Source organism: Ranitomeya variabilis, chromosome 1 (genome assembly GCF_051348905.1).
Source record: "Ranitomeya variabilis isolate aRanVar5 chromosome 1, aRanVar5.hap1, whole genome shotgun sequence".
In the NCBI taxonomy this organism is placed as follows: domain Eukaryota; kingdom Metazoa; phylum Chordata; class Amphibia; order Anura; family Dendrobatidae; genus Ranitomeya; species Ranitomeya variabilis.
Window position 1 is genome coordinate 471,247,115 of NC_135232.1, and position 10,296 is coordinate 471,257,410.

At 49.2% G+C, this 10,296-nt stretch overlaps 1 pseudogene; it reads left to right on the plus strand.

The window, feature by feature from the left end:
- Positions 1-408: 408 nt before the first annotated feature.
- On the plus strand, positions 409-2,132 carry LOC143796220 (ras-related protein Rab-7a pseudogene; annotated as a pseudogene).
- Positions 2,133-10,296: the final 8,164 nt, after the last annotated feature.

Consider the following 10,296-nt stretch of genomic DNA (forward strand, 5'->3'; position numbering starts at 1 on the left):
CGCCTGTGAGGCCAGTTGAGCTACACAGGAGTGACGGAGTTAAGAGCTAAAATAGATCATATTTCCACTAGTGTAAATGCTGCATTTTTTATGCAGAAAATCTAATGCATTTAATAATTCAAACAACGTGGATGTGATTCCATGAAATCCATGCCCACTGACCGTTTAAAGACGCTGTTGGACAATGTGATTTTGGTGCATTGTTAGTGCTGAATCCCAATGTTTCTGCACTAAATATAGTGCATTAAAAATGTTCTGTCAGACTACCACTGGGAAGAAAAGGGTTGGCAGGGAAGAAACTGAAAGAAGCAGTGGTTATAGCAGCAGCAGGTCCGACTGAGAATAGGAGCAGCCCGCCATATGTACACTCAGCAGCCATCTACTCACCGCGGATCAGTTTCTTGAAAAATGATGTCCAGGAAGCATTGGCTTCTGAAGGTCATCATCCTTGGAGACTCTGGAGTTGGGAAGACTTCATTCATGAACCAGTATGTTAATAAGAAATTCACTAATTAGTATAAGGCCACAATTGGGATGGACTTTCTGACCAAAGAGGTGATGGTGGACAACCTGTTGGTCACAATGCAGATATGGGACATTAAAGTCAACACGAACAGCAACACCTACAGTATATATCACAGAATAAAATAACACATTTTAAAAAGTTTCCCCCTCCCATATACTAATGTGCCACAAACAGGAAGTTGATATCACCAAGCATTCCCATTTTATTTAGGTGTATCCTTATACAAGGCCCACCCAGGTGTATCCATATAAATGGCCCACCCTGTATATTTCTATAGTGAATGACACATAGGTGCTCTGTGACTGAGTGGCAGACCACTCGAAAATCAGAAGAACCGAACAAAGAAACCCAAATTAATGGTCTAAAAGGAAATTCCAGACCAGCAGATATTTGAATAAAATTACCTTTATTAAACAGAAATGGTAAACGGTAGTACTGCATCAAAAAATGAGCCTGTACTTGGAATATATAATCAATAATACAAAAAAATATATAATTAAAAACATTAAAAAAGAGAAGGACGGAGGACCAAAAAAAAGGACTAAAAAGGTAAATAATTACATATCAGTTAAGATCACATGATTGAGGCCCCAAGGGAGTTGAAAAAAGGGGGGAAAATGAACAAAGGGATTGTGTATATTAGAATTCAGAAATTCATTCCAAAACGCGCGTCTGGGTGTGCGCTGTACTTGGACCGGAAGATCTTAAAGGTAAAGGCCCTCTTTATTGCGCCAACACCTTTGTCTTTGCACACTAAGCACCTTATAGTGCTTTATTGCCCCTGCACTATTGCCTTGGACCGAAGCACCTTGTTTTTGTTTTTCACCACTGCAGAACCCCCCCTTTGTGGGCACATGCCCCCTTTTTGGACTTATTTTAGTGCATTACCTGGGTATATTGTGTTCTCCTAGGGATTCAAGACACTTTTTATGATATACACAATCCCTTCATTTATCCCTCTTTTTTCAACTCCCTTGGGGCCTCATTCATGTGATCTTAGCTAATATGTAATTATTTACCTTTTTATTCCTTGTTTTTTGGGGGGCTCATCGTCCTTTTTTTGTGTTTTTAATCATATACATTTTTTGTATTATTGCTTTTATATTCTGAGTAAGGGGACATTTTTTTTGATGCAGTACTACCGTTTACCATTTCTGTTTAATAAAGATATGGGACATGGCTGGCCAGGAGCACTTTCTGTCTCTCGTGGTGGCCTTCTATTGGGGTGCCGACTGTTGCGTCCTTTGGCTTCACTGCGCCGAACACCTTCAAAACCCTTGACTGCTGGAGAGATGAATTCCACATCAAGGCCAGTCCCCGCAACCTGGAAAACTTCCCATTCGTTGTCCTGGGAAACAAGACAGACCTTGAAAACAGACAAGTCACCATAAAGTGGGCACAAGTGGGGAGTCATAGTAGAAACAACATCCCTTACTTTGAGATCAACGCTAATGAGTTGATAAACATGGAGCAGGCATTTCAGACCATTGCAAGGAATGCAATTAAACAGGAAACAGAGGTCAAGCTATACAACGAATTCCCAGAGTCCACCAAACTGGACAAGAATGACTCAGCAACTGGGCCTGCGGGCACCTGCCACTGCTGAGAAGGGAGACGGTGAACCCAGAGTCCTTCACTAACAGATATCACACTTAGGCCTTTGAACATGTGACCCTCTCTCCCCTCCCTGCGCAGAGTGTAAAAAATAATTATGCCCTCCCTGCCTGCACCCTCTCCAGGTCCCATGCACTGGTCCACATGGAAACAGACATCTGTATTATAAGCAGATCACTGCCATCATCCTCCTCGTCATCACCCCATCCTCCCTGTGGACTCCGCGCCCATGTTGGGTTAACCCTTGTCTCGGCAAGTGGCCTGCAATCATCAGCGTTGCAAGCCTCTTTGGGGAGCACAGTGGGTAACGCAAGATACATACGCGGACTTGTTTGAACATAAGTTAGTTTTTGAGTCTGGTGGAGAGGCTATATTTTTTGTTGTTTTTTTGTTCTTTTAACAGTTTTGCGTATAAGTAACACATATGACATGAAGATAAGTAAACCTTTTAATGATGCAGTAAAAAATGCTGTGTCAAATATGCACCAAAAAAAGGAATACAAAAAAGTGAAAATGTCTCAAAAAATGCAGCAAAAAAGCAATAGTAATCAGAGCAGATTACTATTGCATAATTTGGTGTGGACACCTGGAGCGTTTCCACACGTGGGAGCATGGTCTTAATGAGAGACATAACTTTGATGCATCGCTATGTGATGCTGCCTCCTGCTGGTATGGAACACTACTGGAGGACTTTGCAGGAATGGCTGAGGCAATATCTACCTCACGCCCCATAGCTGCCAGCGATGAAACTTAAGAAGCAGGTGAAGCGATGGAAGTTGGAATCATTCCTTTATGTGTCCGGGAGAAGATACCACTTTAATGGAGACCTCCTCAGAATTCTGAGGTCAGTGTCTTTATTTTTCAGCATTATGTAGCTGGCTTTAGGAATGTATAAATGGGGAAAATAAGGTAATTCAAATATTTGATCTGTATAAGAGTGAGGATAGGTGTGCAGGGGCTATGTGCATTAGCTAGTGATAGGTATGCTATGCAATGGAGAGCACGGTGGCTCAGTGATTAGTAGTGTAGCCTTGCAGCTCTGGGGTCCTGAGTTCAAATCCCACAAAGGAAAACATTTGCAAGGATTTTGTATGTTCTCCCAGTGTTTGCCTAGGGTACTTCGGTTTCCTCTCATACTCCCAACTTAGCGAATGTTCTACATAGGTCACAGAGGATACCTAGAAACTCTCCTATAAAAATCAGTGATCAGTATACTGGCTACTTTGGTATCATTGCTAAAACCTATCAGCTAAAGAACAGGGGCATCATTGGAGCAAAAGTGGGTGAGTAATGTTGCTTTTGTAATGTTTACTTATAAAGCATAAAAAAATTAATAAAAAGAACAAACATTTGATGCTGGCTTGCTATCGGCATTTGCTGGAAGTTTGTTAAAGCATCTACTATGGTTTACTAAAGTAATATGTTCATACTTTGATTAGAGATGAGCGAACCCAAACTGTAAAGATTGGGGTTCATACCATTCACCTAGTGTCCAATGCCAAACACCAATCACTGACTTTTTACCAGATGTCCATTTACTGTTCAGGTTCTGATGCCGAAAAAAGTTTGCTGAAAGGCTGCAGCACAGCCTATCAACAAGCTTTTAGGCTTTTGGCACTTCCAAAATCATCAGAGCAATGCCAAGTATTGAGTGTACTCTGCACTCCTGCCTGTGGGAGTACTGTTCCAAAGAGGCTTTGTCTACTCTGCAGCCAAGTCTGTACAAGTAATGTGCCTAAACAATAATTCTACTCTGCAGCCGTGTGTACGAGTAGTGTGCCTAAAAAATAATTTTACTCTGCAGCTGTCTTTTTGCAAGTAGTGTGCCTAAATATAATTCAACTCTGCCGCTGTGTCTTTGCCATTTGTGGGCCTAAAATATAATTTTACTCTACCGTTGTGTCTGTACAAGTTGTGGCCGGGCCTACAAATTATTGCAGTAATGTCGCTCTGCCACTAAGGGGAGTGATGTTACGTCTGATTGCACTAAAGGAGTTCACCTGACCAGGTAACACTCACACTACACTTCACACTCCGGCCACCAGGGGGAGTGGTTCTATCTAGTAGGCCACTCCTCACACTCTGGTAAAACTGGGGGTTGGACAGGAAGACAGAGAGAAGTAACTGGGAAGAGCTAGAGAGAGGACCTGTCAGGGATGGGATCCTGACAGATTCCTAAGAAAGGACAAAAAGTGAGAAAACGGGAATACAGCAAAGAGGCGATAGGACCAGAAGGAGTCGTGCTGTAAGAACGAGGCAACATCCTTCTGAGGCGCAAACAGTCGGTGGCCGGAACGCCGAGCAAGTAAGAGACTCTAAGCATTACTTCGAACCACGGCAGGATAGCCAATTATAGGTTGGCTGTCTCACCTAAATCACCTAAGCAGACAACGGAGGCAGCTGTGGGAGAGGGGCGACGCTAGGGTCCCGGAGAACTCCAGGCCTACCCCATCATACGGGTGTGTCCTAACCATATCATCTGGGGGATGGAGAGAACGAACATCAGAGGCAGACAGAATCAGTTGTGAGGACTATCCCGGGGTGCTCAGCAGGGAAGGACTACAACACACAGGCGCTAGAAGGTAGACACTGATTCCCACCTGTTAAGGGGACTCCTGATGTGCCTTCGGACCGGCCGGTCTCAGACAGCCCTGTTAACAGTGCTCTGGATTGAGTACCTCGAGACTTTCAGTAAAGAGGTAAAGAGACTGCAACTCTGTGTCCTCATTATTCATCGCACCCCACACCCCAACATTATCACATTCTCAACTTTCACTGGACGCCCCAGCAGGGTCAGGAACCGGGCCTAGCCACCGTGACAACCCCAGAACTGAGACGCAGAGGCCCGGTACCGGGTGCTCCTCGGCCCTGCGGCAGTGGGGGTGCTCCAACTTGGCGTCACGAACAGGATCTACTTAAGCCTGAAGAATCAGGTCATGTGTGCCTTGGAACTGTGATTTATTGTGCTTGGACTGTGACTTATTGCAAAGACTGTGAATTGCTAATTGCCGCCAAGAGTTCCCGCCACAATTCGCCATTGCCACGCACGGAGGGAGGAGCCTTAGCTTCGTGGGCGGAAACGGTCAAAAGAAGCGCGGAACAAGAAAGCGCGGTAAAGTGCCAACTCCGGAAGAGGAACTCCAACCTCCAGCAGGTTAGAGGGAGGAAGGGACAGCCATGTCCGAGTTGGGAGGAGCGGAGGCGGCGGTCGCAGCCGTGGACACAGGGGCAGCTCCGTTCCCTCCCCGCAGCGGACGTAGCCGCGGCCCTAATACCACCGCCGATTGCCGCAGAACCCGCTGCCCCCATCAGCCAGTCGGACACTGCCGCTACCACAAAGGCCATAATGCCCTTCTCTATGCCGTACCTGCCTGGAGCGGCCTGGCTCCCACGATACTCCGGGGAGTCGCATACGTTCACTGACTTTAAAGAAGGGATCTGCAGCCTGCTTGAGTTCTATCCCCTGACAGAGCCCCAGAAGGTTCATATGATAATCGGCCAACTCTTTGGGGCGGCTCTGAGAGAAATGAAGTCCTGGCCCGCTGCGGATAAGGGAACTGCACAGCAGGTTTTTGCAAAGCTTAAAGCCACCTTCGATACCCGTCCTGCTACAGAAATTAAATTGACTTTCTATGGATGCAAACAGAGATCGCAGGATAGCTTACGGGACTATGCCCTTAATCTCCAGGAGGCGCTGCGGGCCATTAAGCAGAGTGACCCCGGCAGCATGCAAGATGAGGATAAACTCTTGAAAGAGCGGTTCATTGAGGGGCTCCTGTGCAGTCACCAAAGGGGTCAACTACACTTCCTGGCTATGCAGAATCCAGACTTGACTTTTGCGCAATTCAAGGATAAAGCTATCCAGGCGCTGCAGGAGCGACAGCCCAGCCGTGCAATACCACCCAGGCGTCCCGCTCTCACATACCACCAGAAGGTGGCGCCGGATGCCCCAGTCACCGCCGAGGCCGACGCCCAGAGCCTAGAGGACAACTCCCCTGCAGGACTCCGCCTCCAGATGCAGGAGCTGACCAAGAGCGTTGCTGCCCTAGCCCGGACGGTGCAGTCCCTACAGGAGGCCCCCAAGGAGAAGATCCAGCTGGCCTCCAGACCAGAAGATGTCCCCTGGATGCGACAGAGGAGGACTCCGCCGACCAGAGGCCGGGACGACGATCGCTTCCATCGGGACGGACGACCCATCTGCCGCCGCTGTCACCAGGTGGGCCACCTTGCAAGGTACTGTCCTTTAAACGAGCAACCCCTGGGGCAAAGGGCCAACCCCCAGGAGTAGGACGATCAGGCCCGCAGCATTGGAGAGCCAAATACGTTGGAGGGCAACCAGTTCTTCCTGTTGTGATCGACGGTATCCCCATGAACGCTCTGCTGGACACCGGTTCTCAGGTGACGACTATGCCTTACGTGCTTTATAAACGGTATTGGGAGGACACCGATGTTACTCGTGGCCCCGATGACGATTTCACCATCATAGCCAGTAATGGTCAGCCGTTGCCACAGGTGGGGTATAAAGAGGTCACCATCAAGGTGGGGCAGGTGGAATTGAAGGCCCAAGGGATTGTAATTGTTGATATTGACCACCGTGAATGTAATCCCATGATGACTATCGGTACCAATGTTATAGAAAATTGTCTTGCAGAAGTTATTGTCTTGTTACAACAGGTAGCAGAAACCGCTGGCTACAGTGAACAACGCGCCCTGCAAAAAGAAATCAGAGCTCTGATGCAGAGACAGCAGGTAGAGCTGACTGGTGGTGAAATTGGTCGTGTCACTGTGAGTGATTCAAACCCTATCGCGATACCCCCCAGGAGTGAGATGTTAATATGGTGTCAGCAGCCATAGGCCTCAGGGGTAAGGACTACCAGGCCCTGGTAGAACCCGTGTATTCAGACAATAGGCCTACTCTCCTGACAGCCAGGGGGGTGGTCGACATCCGCCAGGGGAGGGTGCCCGTACGTGTCCTTAATTGTGGGGAGGAAGAGGTCCACCTCACCAAGTATGACTCGCTTGCCAAACTGTTCGCTGTCAATAATAGTGTGATACAGACACCTGGACCCTTGGCCCCGTCTAACCTGGCGGAGGACAACGGTTCTGCAGGGCACTCAAAAGATTGGTGTCGGGAATTTCATGTGGGCACTGACTCCACCCCATCCCATCAGAAACAGGGGGCCTACAGGGTGGTTTACGAGTACGAGCGGGTATTTAGCAAACACCCCTTAGATTTTGGACTGGTGAAATGGATCCAACATCATATACCCACGGGAGATCACCGGCCCATAAAAGAGAGATACCGCCCTGTACCCCCAGCTCATTACCAGTGTGCCAAGGACATGTTGCGAGAAATGAAGGAGGCTGGGGTGGTGAGAGACAGTTGTAGCCCCTGGGCAGCTCCATTAGTCCTTGTTAAAAAGAAAGATGGCACAATGAGGATGTGCGTTGATTACAGGCAGTTGAATCGCATTACACATAAGGACGCATACCCACTGCCCAGGATAGAGGAGTCTCTGGCTGCCTTAAAATCTGCTAACTACTTCTCTACCTTAGATCTCACCAGTGGGTACTGGCAGGTTCCCGTGGCGGAGGCGGACAAAGAGAAGACGGCCTTCACGACACCGATGGGTCTCTGCGAATTCAACTACATGCCCTTCGGATTGTGCAATGCCCCGGGGATGTTCCAGAGGATGATGGAGTGCTGTCTGGGGCACAAGAACTTTGAAACCGTACTGCTGTATTTGGATGATGTCATTGTCTTCTCTAAGACCTACGAAGACTATCTGAAGCACCTGGCTGAGGTGTTTGAAGCCCTGTCCAACTTTGGCTTAAAGGTGAAACCGTCCAAATGTCATCTGCTGAAACCCAAAGTGCACTACCTGGGCCATGTGGTGAGCGCTGAAGGAGTGGCCCCAGACCCCGACAAGGTCACGGTGATCCAGGACTGGCCAAAGCCCAGCAACCTCCACGAAGCCCGGCAGTTCCTCGGGCTGGTAGGCTATTACCGGAGGTTCATCAAGGACTTCACCAAGAAGGCCGCGCCCTTGCAAGACCTGTTGGTGGGCCAATCAAAGAAGACCAAGGGGAAGAACACTCCATTTGATTGGAACGAGGGGCTGGAAGGATCCTTCACTTGCTTGAAGTCGGCACTGACGGGAGAAGAGGTACTGGCCTACCCTGAATACGACCAACCGTTTGTGCTGTATACGGATGCCAGCAATGTAGGATTGGGGGCCGTGCTGTCCCAGGTCCAGAAAGGCAAGGAGAGGGTTATCGCTTACGCCAGCAGGAAGCTTCGTCCCACAGAAAGGAACCCTGACAACTACAGTTCCTTTAAGATGGAATTCCTTGCCATCGTCTGGGCAGTGACGGAGAGGTTCAAACACTACCTGGCCTCGGCGAAATTCACCGTCTTCACGGATAACAATCCACTGACGCACTTGGATACCGCCAAACTCGGGGCCTTGGAACAGCGGTGGATGGCCCGGCTATCCAACTACGACTTCACCATCAAGTACCGAGCAGGACGCAAGAATGCGAATGCCGATGCCTTGTCCCGAATGCCCAATTTGCCAGAAATGGGGGAGGACCCGGAGGCACTTGAAGAGGTAGAGCTGCCTGCATTCCATCGCCCCAAAGCCACTCAGTACTCCCATCATGTGAAGAACAGGCACAAGAACCAACGGGATGCCACGCTGAATCCCCTGCCCCATCATGGATGGGCGGAGACCCAGGATGGTGACCCCGCGGTCCGTCGGGTGAAAGAGCTCTTGACACAGGCAGGGTTGCATCCCGGCCCCGTTGATCCGCAGGAGACACGACAGCTGTGGAAGGGGAGAAGCAAACTGTTTATCCATGATGGCAAGCTGTGCCGGAGGAGCATCGACCCACGTACTCATGAATTGGTATGGCAGATAGTGGTGCCAAGGTGAGATGCGCCCATGGTTCTGGGAGCCTACCACGATGGAGCCGGACACTTCGGATGGAGGAAGCTGGAGAGGCTACTCCGAGGGAGGTTCTATTGGATTGGCATGAAGAGAGCCATTGAGAAGTGGTGTCGGGAGTGCGGTCTATGTAGCCTACGCAGGAAGGAGCGTGGCAGCCAACGGGCTCCCTTGCGGCCTATCATCACCAAACGGCCGCTCGAACTGGTCGCGCTGGATCATGTGAAGCTGACACCTAGCCGGTCAGGCTATATCTACGCTCTTACCATCGTAGATCACTACTCCAGATTTTTGGTGGTTGTACCTGTCAAGGATCTAACGGCCAGGACGGCCGCCAAGGCCTTCCAGCAGTACTTTTGTAGGCCCCATGGCTACCCGGAGAAGGTACTGACCGATCAGGGACCAGCATTTGAAGCAGAAGTGTTCCAAGAGTTCTGCCAACTGTACGGGTGTAAGAAGATCAGAACCACACCGTACCATCCCCAAACCAATGGGATGTGCGAAAAGATGAACCAAGTGGTGATCGACTTGCTAAAGACCTTGCCCGTAGAGGAACGGAACCTGTAGCCAACAAAGTTGCCTGACTTGGTGGACATATACAATCACATCCCAGTAAATTCCACCAACTGCACTCCAGCGTACCTGATGCGAGGAAGGTCTAGCAAGTTACCCGTTGATCTGGACATGGGGGTCCTAACCCCCGAAGATACCTCGCCAGATGCCGATTGGGATACAGAGAGGCAGCAAAGGTACCGCAAGGTACAGGAGTGCGTGGAAAGAAGCCTCGCTCAGGCCAGGCAAAAACAGGAAAGGGACTACAACCAGCATGCTCCTGTGATTCCCTTGCCACCTGGTGAGCAAGTACTCAAGTGGAAGAGAAGGTTACACAAGCTTGACGACCAATGGGAAGCGGAACCGTATACCATCCTGCCGTCCGATTTCAACAATACTAAGGTCTGTCTCATCAGCAAAGATGGGGGAGAAACCTCAACGGTCATATCCAGAGACCACCTTAAAGTATGCCCTGATAATTTGAGAGAGAGGGAAACAGATCCAAGAACCTCCCCACCTGTAGAAAAGAAGATGATACACACTGTTCTTGGCGATTTTCCCCAGTCCTGGACTCAGATAAATCAGGCCATCGTGGTACCTGTCCTAACGTTCCATCAACCGGATCCACTAGAACTAACGGTAGTGCCAGATCGTCCA